Source organism: Manacus vitellinus, unplaced genomic scaffold (assembly GCF_001715985.3).
Source record: "Manacus vitellinus isolate BGI_N305 unplaced genomic scaffold, ASM171598v3 scaffold_6_pilon, whole genome shotgun sequence".
NCBI classification, from domain to species: domain Eukaryota; kingdom Metazoa; phylum Chordata; class Aves; order Passeriformes; family Pipridae; genus Manacus; species Manacus vitellinus.
The window spans coordinates 7743023-7756809 of NW_021940750.1; positions in this window are offsets into that span (position 1 = coordinate 7743023).

The window sequence follows — 13787 nt, forward strand, 5'->3', positions numbered from 1 at the left end:
TATGAGAATTTAGAAGTAGACTTATTTACAAGGATGATAGGAAGTAGAAAGTCATTCTACAATAACATTTGCTAGCCTAGTTTCACTGTAAATAGCTAATTTTCTTATAAAGCCTGTCAGGATGTTGTTCTAGATTTACTTTTCATTACAGTAGAGTGGGTTTTGGCAACTGCAGGACTCTGCTTAACATGTTGCCATCACGTTAGCATCTCATGGCAGCTTACCTGCTATATGCATGGGGTTTAAACAAACTACTAAGCAAGAACCAGATCCTTTTACAGATCACAATTCCTCTCTAGCAGAGAAGTCACACTAGAGTCAGCTTTACACACTAAGGGATTGCTATGACATTACCCCATGAAGTCCAATCTGGTATATTACCCCTATTCCCAACTGGAATACAGCCTTTAGAACCAACAAAAAAGATGTGCTGATTTTCTAGCGGTTCCATGCCAAGAGACCTCCTCTCCATGCTATACTGGCAAGTTCAGTACTCACAGTACATGATACAGCCCCAACTGTGCCAGGCTACTGCCTGCACTCACCTTTATCACAGAGAGCTGCACCACCAAATACACTCCCAGATCCACCTGTGCTTTCAGGATACACTCTGCCCAGCAGCTTGTGGGAAAAGCCAAAGCACTTTCTCTCTCTCTCCATGTGACAACATAGTTCTTGCCTCCACAAACCAGGAAAGGGGAAGAAAGGTTTGGATTTGGTTTGGTTTTTTTTTTTTTCTTTTTTTCAGCTATTGCTATGATTAAGCTTTCCATAGTATCTCACAGTTCTGCTGAGGAAGAGTTAATTCACTGGGTGGAGGATGCTAATTACTCATCTACAAACAGCTGAACTGTGAAGCCCACAGTCCCATTAATCCTGCCCTTGGAGTTGCCTGCTGCACCTTTTGAGCATGTAAGTTCTATTCATACACTGTCTGAGCCCTGTGGTTTTCTCAAGACAAAATAAGAAGACCAAAGCCAGATTCTGTCTGAATAAGAGCACTTACACAAGTTTCTTATTATCATGGAGTGCTGAAAGGGGAAAACTACTTTAAAATAGATCCACAGAGACAAAGGAGTCCCATGACAGCTAATAAAAACAAATTCTTACCAACTTGTTGATAGCAGCTTTCTGTAAGTTGCCATTTGAACAACAGCATCTTCAATTCCATCCTATTCTTTGTTGTCTAGAATCTGTATCTATACATCTTTCTGATGTACACTTTTAGCAGCTGTGTGGGCCACAGTCTCCCTATCCTAACCTCTTGCAGCTGCTTTAGCATGGCTGAAAAATCAATTGGAATGGCTTAATGGTCCCACTGCTAGAGAAAAAGTGGAGGTTCAGCATGGGTTTTCCTTCTAAAGATAGCTCTGTCAGTGATTCTTACAAGAAAATTGCAAGGGCATCATGCACTTTCACACTACAGGACCTAATTGTGTGAACATGTCCATACAGAAATCACAATGAGAAGCGTCATCAGTGTCCCAGTGACCACAAGGTCTCTCTGAAAAAGAGGAATTTGCTAGCATTGCTGGTACATGAATTGCCTAAAAACACCATGGAGATGAAACATAATAAACAAGGCTAAAATTAGAATATCCAAACACTCAGCTGACAGTATTTTAGCAGCATTTATACCACAGTCTTTAAAGTACAGCACAGTGGTGCCTCATTTCTACCAAACAATGATTCATGATGCCACTGGGATAAATTGCAATTTAAGATCTTTGTTCACAGTTCAAACTCTCTGTCTGAAGTACAAAGCACCCATAGCATGCTAATGAGTCCCCAGGATCATCTTCTCAATTTCAAAGGATTTCCTCTCTCTTACGGCACTTTTTAGCCATTTTTCTGAGAAAGTTAAGCCTTTTGAATTGGTCAATCCCTGCCTAGGAAACGGTTCCAGTTTAAAGTACATTGTCAGAGGTAGAATTACAACAAATATTAAATGCGTATCAATTTCAGGGTAATGAAAAGAGGCCAAAATCAGAAACTCTGGGGAGGAAATGTAGGCAGAATTTGCAGAATTTGGACAATAGTCTTAAGACAGCTGGTTTATCAACACGGAACTGTGGAAATCTGTAGAATAACTAGTGGTATTGCAAGGTGATAATGTTGTAGTGGATATAAGTCACAACTTCATGCAGCTGGATTTCTTACAAGTACAAGGATTTGCTTGGGCAAATTAGTTGAGAGGTCCTGCAAGTCTTAGCAGCTTCCCTAGATCTTTCTTGGATTTTAGCTTCATTATGAATAATTGGAAAAGTAACTTCATATTTCTGTCTGATTTCAACTCCTTTGCAAACTGTGTATGTAAGACTCCTCACTGACTACAGCCTTGTCTGAAGCAGAATATGGCAGTGACTGTGTGCTTTAGTAGGAGGTGTGAAGAATAATTTTGACATTCAAGACTACTGGAAACAGTATGAAATTCATTGCCTTGAGATGGAATGTGGCCATGGTTAACAACCTGAATTTGAGAAAAGGACGGCAGAATGTCAGTTTTAAATCCTTTTTTGAAGGTGGCATCTCTAGCCACACGCTGATTCAGTGCCAATATAGGTCGGTTGCAGAAGAAGCAGTGCTATTTTTTAAACAACCAAGGTTTAAATTCCCAGACACGTTGTATGATTTATACTGGCAAGAAATATCTGCTGCCTCACAAGATCTGCCCATTCCTGTACTCTTCTTTCTGTTCTCGGGGGGGTTACCTGATAAATATTGAGCAGGTTGGACCTGCTTAGTGTAGAAAATCAAATGAAATAATGCTCTGAGGTGTTGTGACTACTATTTTTTGTATTTACTTGAATTGGCAGTGCCTGAAGGTACAGTTGACAGATTTCAGAATGTGAAAATTATTAATCTGGGGGGAGTGCCCTGAAACACTGCCACTTTATGGCAGATTTAAGGTAAATTGGGTTCCAGCAACCCTTTAAAGAGCTATTTAGAAAGAAAACCCATATGAATTGCCCAGTGAGTAACATTTACTGTGCCAGACAATCTTTCCTTGTTCTCTAGGCCATGTTTTCTCTAAGCACGAGCTGAAGGAAGCCATCATCCTACAGTTGTACCACTCTATGAACTAAATGAAATCAGCAGAATGAGGGAAGCCTGAAGGAGGTGTGATGAGAGCTTTATTAAAGAGGACATATTGCTTTTAAAGAAAGGGTCTTTGGCAGCCAGCTGGATGTGGCCAAAGTATTCATCAGGAAAACAACAGCAGCTACAAAGGTCTTCTTCCCCTGCTGGCCGAATAGATTTGTTGCAGCCATTCAGTGAGCAACTGGTTTTGACCTACTCACCAAAAATAACACTCCATGTTAAGATGATGTGGGAGGAAACTTACTGAAAAGAAACTCATAGCTATAGAGAAACACATGCACACATTCAACCTGGCTCTCCTTGCAGCCTTTGCTTTCAGCTACCTCTTTGCTGTAACCCACTAAGACAGTCCCTGTGAACAAAGAACACATGTATGCATGTGTATTGACCCATGTGTTCATGCACACATATAGATACGCAACAGGTTCTGAGAGACCATAATTTTTCATGCAAATATTTTTTCATTTGAATGAGCTGATAGTCTTCAGCCTGTTTTCACATCAGACTGTTTCACTTTTCGCATTATCTTTGTATCCATGAGGTCTGTCTTCAGAATTCTTTGTCCTCACCCATGCAGGGAAGGCCTGATGATACCCATCATGAGCAGTGCCACAATAGTACCAGATTGAATGGGGAACTGTGTGTGGCCAAGAAAAGTAGACTTAGGAATAGATTACCTCTTTGCAACTCAGTGTTATCTGTTAAGTGGCATGTGTTGGATATATATTTTTTTATCTGAATGAAGTCAACTTGCAAAGGATGTATCCTTAATTCCTTTGTACACGTGTTAAAACTGTTGCAAATAGAGTGGTTTGCTCTGGTTCATGATGTAAACCATTGGCAAAGCCAGCACTCAGATCTCCCAAGTCTTGATCCATTAAACAGAGTGATGTTTTACATGAAGAGCATCTGTACAAACTGTCACAGCTTCTGCAGAGTCAGCAAGTTTTTTCTTGGTTCAGAGACAAGGCAGTGCGATGAAACTAAAACTGTTCATTCTTCTATACTTATTTATCATATGAGAGCGTTCCCTACTTTGTATTAAGAGGCAATACTGATCAGCACAGTAGCAGTGGAGTTCACAGATCAGAGAACTGCAGGTGGATGAATTCCAGCTCTCAGCGAGTCTAAAGGTTTTTCTACAGACACTGCTTGTTGGTCCATCCCTCCTGTGGTAAAAGCCACAGGAGTGCTCTGAGAGTGTGCACCCTTTGAAGAGTTTCTTCCTGATCTTTTGCTTGGGAATGAAGAATTTTGCCCATCATGGAGCAGCTTGTAAATTCCTCATGGTAGATTCTTAGGGATCTTCAGGAATTCAGAGGCACCTGTGTTTCCCAAGGCTATCTGCATGGGTGCCTTGTGTAGCTGCTATGGTCTTTGCTCCAGGGCACTGTCCATATCAATAGCATCTGTCTCAGTGCATTCTTTGTTGTCTGCAACATGGAAAGATATATTCAGCCCCTTGGGAAATGTTTGCTGGATTAAGTAATGAGAATGATCAGGGAGAAAATTATTAGAAATCAAAGGAGTTAGACATAGGTGTACGATGCTGCTGATGGTCATATATTTCTGACCACATCTGCTGGAGAAACATATAACCTTCAGCTTTTCACAGGCCTTCCCAGAACAGTGATGACTGCAAAATGGTCTGGAAACACTTTTCTGGAGATAAACAATGGAAATGATCTAACATTAAAAATAACCCAAAAGGCAAAAAAATCTGAAACCACTTTGAAACAAAGGAAGGGTGGAGTAAAAAACCCTTTTGGAGAGACTTATACTCTGTTTTGTGCTGCTTACAGAACCCAGAAATGCCAGTGAAGGTTGCATCAGAAATCTGTAAGCTATATACCTATAGCTGCTATATACAATGTTATAAACATTATAGGAATCAGACAGCCTGTTATAAAATTTGCAGCAGTTAAAATTAGTTTTGGAGTGATTTATCTTTTTACCATTGTTTCAGCATGTGACGTGACATGAAAAGAGGAGGGTTTTTTGCAAACAGTATTTTAACCACAAAAAGCTATTTTGCAGGAGAAAATGCACTTCCAAGATTTAATTCAATATTGACCATTACACAAATCATATGAAAAACAATTTCACTGTGGTAACAGCAGAATTAAGCATAGGTGGCCAAAGTCATTTGACTCTTGGACCAAATTTTAAATTTTCTGATACACCCTGCTGCTTCACCATTATGTTGTAGCAATGCAACTAAATGCTTTCTCGTAAATCTTTAAATGACATATGATGGAAAACAAGCAAAACATTTTAGTTTTTTTTTTAAAAATAGAGGTATACGTCAAAGCTTCCTGCATAATTTTGAAAGCTATAGATTGAAAAGCATCTTTATTCACAAGTATTACTTCTACTGAAGTAGGAAAACTGCACATATCTCTGTAGTTGTTTTTTAATGTAGAAAGTTTCTGGGATCTGGGTCTTAAAAGTAAACAGTTCAGAGTTTATAATTATCCAGCTTTGCACTGGACTCCCTTCTGCCTCACTCTTTAGAGCAGATCTAAACAACACATACTATCTTGAAAAGACTTCTATGTGACTGGCAGGTCTGGTAGGAGCTTCTGTTAGATGCTGTTCTCACGAGCTGATTTCATCTCTTGTTTCTATGAACTTTATCATCTCATAAACTTCGAGACAAGTGCTTAAATTGTCAGATTAGCTCATAAATACAACAGAGAAATTATAAGGGACTGAGTTTAATGGGGTGATGGATGAACATCAGCTCCAGGCTAGAGGTGCTTAGAAACAGTGGGACTGATGCCTCCAGAAAATCCACCAAATTCAGTTAGCTAGAGTGACCTTCAAGGAAATTCCTTAGGAGGTGGCTGCACAGACAGGGTGTGTGGCCTTGTGTAGTTGTCAGGAAAAGGAGAGATTTCGTTACAGAAAATTTGTCCTTTAAAGTAGCACCTCATTTTCTTCCCACCAATGAGATAGCAATGGCCATTGTGTTTGTGACCCATTTTTCTTTCTAAGACTCCCTATACAAAATAAAGGATAGAAGTGAGCTGAGGCTTAGTCAGTCTCTGAGGGTACAAACCTGAAAACTGTCACATTCTCTGAATTCATTGATATTAGAGCTGAGGAAAAACCAGAAGTCCTACATGTGCATATACAGTTACATTTGAATTAAGACTAATTCAAACTTCAAGTGAAAATTAGTTAACCTGCCTCACCTACTTTTAACAAAAAGAAACAAGATTACATCCAAAATGCATGTGTTTCTTTTCTCTCACTCTTATTATCACCCCTAGGATTCATAATGGCACTCCTAAGTCCCATAGAAGATTAAAAGGGGTAAATTGGAGAACAAACAGGAAAAAACTGAAATCAGCCCCAGTTTCAGAGTATAAAAGAACTTGTTCTGAAGGTAACGCTAGAGAAAAATATGGTAAGGGTAGTAAGAAGCACAGACCATAAAAAGGGGTCTTCCAAGGAGGAACTGGGTGTGTAGGGGAGCCTGTGGACCTAGGTCTTCCAGACTACCTTGTGGACCTAGATGAGGCCACGTTTGGTGGTGTTATTCACAATAAAATGCAGGTAAAGAGAGTTGATGCTTCTATGGAGGACAACTGTGAGATGGTTTCTCATATATGCTAGGGGATTACTAGACATAGTTCTATTTTCAGTGCTATACCCCTGGCTAGGTTTACTGGCTGTAGGATGTAAGCAGGGCCTGGCAAACTCCCTTCTGGATGGTGATAACTTCACCAGATGAAGTGCTCATGAGCAGGATGACTCACACTACCTCATTCCTTCACTGTTACGCAACTTGCTTTTTTTCCACAGTAAGGTTTTCTTCCATTATTTTTTCTGTGATTTTTTTTTTCCCCTTGCAATAAAAGCGCCTGCCTTTATCATGAGTTCACCCTGAAATGGGCAAGGGAATTCAATAATGCAGCTTGGCAGGGTGTCAAAGGTCCATTTTCTCAAGGGGAACAGGAAAAAGGTAAAAATGGTTCGAGGAACTGGAAAACAAATACGTCCTGCGTAAACTACAATTGGTTCATCTAAGCGAAAAAAACAATGAGCTCTGAGCCCTGAGGAAACAGTGCGCGGCTCCAGCAGGGCCAAAAATGGCCCGGGCGAGAATCCCTCCATTGTTAAGCGCGGACCGGCAGCGGGCGAGCGGGACCGCGGGCTCCCGGCGCCCCCCGGAGGGCTTCAGGGGCTTCACGGCCACGCACCTGGCAAGGGGCAAAGCTGACTGCAAGAAGGGTCTGAGTCTTTCAGACCTTTTGGAATCAAAGCTGAGACTTTCCTCTTCCCAGTGATAGAAAATTTTAGATCCTACCAGCAATGGAGCACGAAGAATTATGCTTAAGCAATACATATGTGCAAAAATTCTGTCAGTCATACACTAACAAATCTTATTCTTACAGGCCCTTCTAGTGGCGTAATTTGGAGGGGAAATACCACACCATGAGAAAGAAGGAGGCATGTATCCTTCAAGAAGGTTAATTATGTTTAATATTATCTTTTCAGAACTACTCAGGTAGCAATTAGACTCAAAGACACTGAACAGTCTGTAGTCTGGGACTGATCTGTGTAGGCTCACTCTATGAATCATGTTTCCCTCATCCTGCAAAAGCTTCAGCTGTAGAATGAACTGTACAGTGCCTTGACGGTGTGACCAGAGACCACTAATTCAGCCTACCAATTTGTGAACAAAAAACAAAAGTAAATAGATCATACAAATTAATTCTGAATTGTAAAGGCAGACTCCTTGAGATGGTTGCAAGCTTAAAACATGAAATCTCTGCTCAGTGCATGTCTCTGGCTGTCTTTGGATCTGGTGCTGCCAGTACGGAGAGATGGCATGATAAAAACATGATGTGTCTTTCTGCCCACACTAAACTGAAAGATCAAAACAGAGTTAGGTCTATTTCCATGTAAGTATGAGGTAATCTCCTTCTAATTGCCTTATGAAATATCGAATGGATATAGTATGACATCTAAGCTTAGTCACCAGCCACAGAGTAGACACTATAAGGGAAAATCAAGACAGACAATTTTCCAGTAGTCATACATTTTTTGAAAGGGGCTCCTCTAACTAATTCTGCTAAGGATTTAAACTGGAATTGCAAATAAAAGGAGATGGCAGGCAAATCTCTTCTGTTCTCTGAAGACAACATTGGAAAAACCCAACTACTATGAAGACAGGCTGAGAGAGAAGAGAAGGCTCCAGGTAGACCTTATTGCAGCCTTCCAGAACATAAAGGGGGCTACAAGAGAGCTGCAGAGGGACAATTTACAAGGGCAAGTAGCAACAGGACAAGAGTTAATGGCTTTAAAGTGACAAAGGATAAGTTTAGATTAGATATTAGGAAGAAATTCTTTCCTGTGAGAGTGGTGAAGAGCTGGAATAGGTTGCTCAGAGAAGTTGTGGATGTCCCATGCTGGAAGTGTTCAAGGCCAGGTTGGATGAAGTCCTGAGCAACTTGGTCTAGCAGGTGTCCCTGACCATGGAGGGGGGTTGGAACTAAATGCTATCTAGGATCACTTCTAACCCAAAACATTATATAATTCTATGATAATTACTATTGCGCTGATCTAATTGGTCTTATATTAGATCGAGGTTTATAATTCTGAATAGTAAATTAACTTACTAAATACAAATTGGAGAAAAGAAGACTCAACACTAGCCTCAATGAACAAAAGGATTATGTTACTCCAAAGGAAAAGGCTATCTATTCTGTCCATAACTTTATAATGATAGATTTAGCAGAGTTATGATTTTAATATAAAGCTGTGATTTGCATATGAATGCTGGTATCTAATTGATGTTGTATGTCTCTCTGTATTGTAGAAATAGAGTTTGCATCTGTACCCTGTGGTTTGAACTCAGAGGCAGGATTCTTTGGTTTTGTGTTGTGTTTCTGAAGCTATTCAAAGGTGACTTTAGTGATCTGAAAACTGGCCCAAAGGCTTTGTTTGACAAACTTAAAACCTAAACAAAATACATTGTTTTCCTTCTTGTCTTTATTATTTCCAAACAAAATCTCACTGCCCTCACAAACATGGGAGACTTTGTCATTCCATGGGCAGAAGGCCTTGACTGGGAGACAAGGTGCCGGAGGCAGTGCAGAACACTCTTAACGACTGCTGCGCCATATGCTGGCTGTGGCACTGAAAGTTACTGTGCTGCTGCTTCGTTTTTCACATGAAATATAAAAAGGAAGATCAAGGCCATCTGCACCTATAAAGATTTCAGAAACCTGAAAGGTTTGCTGTAGCATCTTTGCTGAACTCCAGTGAGAGTATATGCACTGCACTAATCTCAGTTCCTCTACTCAATTTTTTTTCCATACACTTGCAAAACTGTGGCACAATGTTGCCAGTGTTGCAGCATGATTCCGATATTCCTTTACAGGAGCAACAACTCAGTCAATGACAAATTAAACAAGAGCTATACATGTGGCTTGGACTGAGGTAATACACAGTATGCAAATGTTAATCATTACTAGGCCAAAGTTAAACATTATTTCTGTTAGCTGTATATCTTTTAGTACAGGCAGAAATCTCTTTTGAAAGTCTGCCTTTGTTTTATTTTTCTTATAGGGATGCAGATGTATGAATGGTTCATGTTACAAATGAAATTATACTGTGACCTATAATAATAGCCATTGCTATATTTTGTTATCAAATCAGTTTCCAACTAAATTTGAGAGCCAAGTCTGTCTGTAAAATCTACTGCAAGCTCCCAGATTTTGGCCCAGAATTCCCACTCTCCAGTGTTTTAAGATTTTTATTTTTCCAGGTCATCTGTTCTATGGAGAAAGAAGATACAGCCATCTGGGAGATTAGCATATATATTTCATGAAGCACAGTAGAGCTTTCTCTTTACTGACTCAGATGCTAAAGACCCAGATTTGCAGCCTGCTTCCTAGCTAGCACAGCACAGTTCATAAAGCTTCTGTTGCCAGTGGCTTGTCTCTCTCCCTGCATGAAGAACAAACCTACACTAAAGTGATATTGTCGAAGCAGTACTGTCCTAAAGTGGGGGGGAAAAACACAGTCCAGTTTTACAGCCATGTAGAGGCAATTTTTATTGACAGAAGGATCCATTTGTTAGTAAAGTTTACATTGTTTGAGTAGGAGTTATCAGCAATTGATCAAACAAATCTGGCTACTGGCATAAGATTCATCTCCAGAGCTGTGTATATGGCTGTATCTGTGGATATAAGCATGTAAGACAGCTGAGGTATACCTGCTGAAATGTATAAAAGCCAAATGAGAGCATTAGTGCTGGGTTAATTTAAGATGCACTATAAAATACTAGAGGATGTAAAAGGAATGAGCTGCAATAAGCAGATGTACCAAGGGGCATCTCCTTAATCTTTTATGCTTGCTGTGCTGGTAGAGACGTGCTTTCATATAGTTGGAAGTATGGTGTGTTTCTAGTACTGCAGTGTAGCTGTTCTGTGCTGGTACTCTTTCTTTTTTTTTCTGGACATTCATCTTCCTTTTGTGTATGGTTGTGGTTTTTGTTTGTTTGTTTGGGGCTTTTTTGTTTTTGTGGGTTTTTTTGTTTGTTTGGGTTTTTTTGTACCATTCTGTTTTTTCCCCCTCACAGAGCGCAAATGCTAGGAACCTAGACTGCCAACATTTTGATATCCAGTGTAGATTTATAACTATGGATGTCCAAGTGTTAACACGTTATAGAACTGCTAAGTCCAGTGAAGAAAGAGGAAAGATATCCACTGAAAGAAAGAGTACTAGTTTGATAGTCTGCACAAGCCTCTAGAAAAGTCAGGACAAGAGCTGAGATGATAATCCTAAATTTGTATTAATAATGGTATTGAATAAGCTGAGTACTTTCCATTGTTTCCATTCTTAAAATAAGAACTGGGGATAGATTGGCATTTTTGTCTATCCTCTAATAATTGGTTGGTATTTTTAAAATGTAGATGCAAAAATGAGTCTGAATTAAAAGCTTTGGTCCAAAATTCCCAGTTTGGAGGAAGTTTGAACTACATTTAGAGTATCATCTGCATTTTGCAGATTAGACTCTTCTTTTGAAACATATTATAACAAAATTCATGTCCAAACTTTGAGAAGCACAGAGTGTGTATTCAAATACAGATTTTAAGAGCTGAGAAAAAATACATTCTTATTAGAAAATGTACAAGAAAAAACTTTTCAATGTAACATTTGGGCTATATGTTCATCAGAAAGGCATGCACAATTTCAAAAATCTTTCTGTATCTTGCAAATGCTAAAATGTCATCTTTCAAAGACTGCATGCAGACAGTCTTTAATGTTCTTTTCTTTTACCTTTTGCCAGCTGCTGAAATATGAGCTTCATATTCACTGACTATTCTATTTACCTTGATGCTAAGAACAGCCTATCCAATCTGGCCAAATCTTTTCATTCAGAAACCAGTCCCTGACATGGCTGGTAAAAGACGCCAAGAGACGTCTGTGAGAGTGGGAAAATCCTATCATGGCTCTTCAGAGCATTTCCCTGGACACTCTCCCAGCTCTAGGCACTAGCTGCTCTGGGCTTCATGAGCCAGTCACACCGTTTCTGTAGAAACAAACACATCATCAGAAAAAAAAAAAAAAAGGGGGTGGGAGAAGCAAGATGTCTTTTGAAAAGCAAAGCTGTGTGCTTCGATATCAAGGCATTCCACAAGATGGCAGGGTTCTGTCTTGGCAGGTCACTACAGCAAGCAACCCAAGCCTCTCAGAAGTAATTTTTCTCCTATCATAGTTCTCACCACTGGTAATACAACTCTCTACTTTAAAAACCTAGCAGTGCTCTATCAAAGCGGTGATCAAAATTGGTGGGAAACAGGTGAAAGACAGGAGGCCTCTATTTTCTTATTTTGTATTACAACAATTAATGCACAATATTCACATAAAGCATAATAACTTCCCACTGTGTGAATTAAAGAATTTTTTTTTCCTAAATAAAATTGGACAGAAAAGTATTACATGCAACTGCAGCTGTTGAACTAGGGACATTAACATCAGTCCTTCACATGCCATCTCAGTCATCTATTATTTGAACTCTCAAAATTATGAATACAGCTATTTGTTGTCATATTGTTATCATATCTTGTCTTCATGATCAAGACAAGGTAACCTAACTACGGGATGTTGCTGAAAGACCCAGGTGTGCTGTCCCTTTCACCTGTCCCGCTTCCTTGTGCTGGCTTTAATGGCTGTGCATACAGTCCTAACGCGAGTCATATCAACCTAAAAAGCTGATTGTAAACTAGCTGGTTTTACTCGGAGGGTTAGCTTTCAGCTAGATAAATGGTCTGAAATGACTCCACAGCCACACAGTCACTACTGCTGCAATCAGTAAAGCAGGTCAAGCATGTGATGAGGGGCAAGAAAGTCCCTTTCAGCAACAGAGCAGTATTGGATAGGCCTATGCTAATTGTGAAAACACACACTTAAATAACAAAGGAATAGTGGAGAGGATGCATCCTCTGTTCTGCCCCCACTGACAAGAGGCAATGGAGGTAGAGGTGAAAATCTAATGCTCAGTTCTTAGTTATTCAATTGAAAACTAGTGCTGCAGCAGCATCTTGCATGTGTCACAGTGAAATTTTAGTTCCAATCGCAACTAGATATATTTATATAGATATTTATATATTAATATGCCAGCTCTTTCTAGGCAAGGTATTTTTGGTTTCTGTGAGAAAGAAGTTTGTAAAAAAAAAAAAGAGAAACTAGAATAATTTTAGTTGCCTATAGGGTTCTTTGTAATACTTGTTACTAGGTTTCAGTTGAGTGGGGAAGTATTCCCAGAAAACAGGCAAGTAAATTAAAATATTTTACAAACACTGATAAAGATTTTGAATGACCTCAGAGCATGTTACACTTAAGCCTAAACCCTGGTGCTTCCTAAACCAGCAGCAGCATAGTGCTAACACCAGGATAGATAAATACTCAAAACCACAATGCACAAAATTAAATAATTATTAGCAGTTACTCTGTACATAAACCAAAACAGAGGCATCACTAAGGAATAAATTTTTTTTTTAAAAAAATCATCTTGCAGAGAAGAATTATGTAATTGCATTTACTAAATACTAAAGAGTAACTAAGCCCAAGATAAATGGCAAGATATCAGGTGTGGTCAAGATACCTGGGGTTCTCATTAGGCATCAGCGGGCTTTGTTATGATGAAGCATGAACGGGGACTTTTCATTTCCAGTTTTACCACTGAAAATCAAATGAGGATTTTTAAAGAAAACTGGAGTGAAATAGAAAGAAAATCTCCCTATAATACCATCAAGTGCAAACAGATTCCATTTGCAAGGTTTGGCTTCTCAAACCTTAGTAACAGGGAGGAGGAATTTAGATTTTCAGGACCAAGAAGCTACATGCTGATTTCAAGAGTGAGAAATAGATTGTTTATTTTTAACAAAGGCAAGGATGCACTCAGGTTAACTTCGTGCTGAAACCCCTTGACACCTGTGCTTAAGCACAGACCGAGCACGGAGGACCATGGAATAACTGAACACAAATACTCTGATTTGGTTTCTGGCCCAAGCCCGCGCCCCAGGCGGCTACACCGGAGCAGTGACGCTACCCTGGGTGCAGGGGGACACCCATTTTGGGGAGGGTGGCGCTGCTGCCCTCAGGTGTGCGCCGCCTCAGCTCAGCAGGGGGCGCCCACCCCCCTCCGCCCTCCGGTCGCCGGC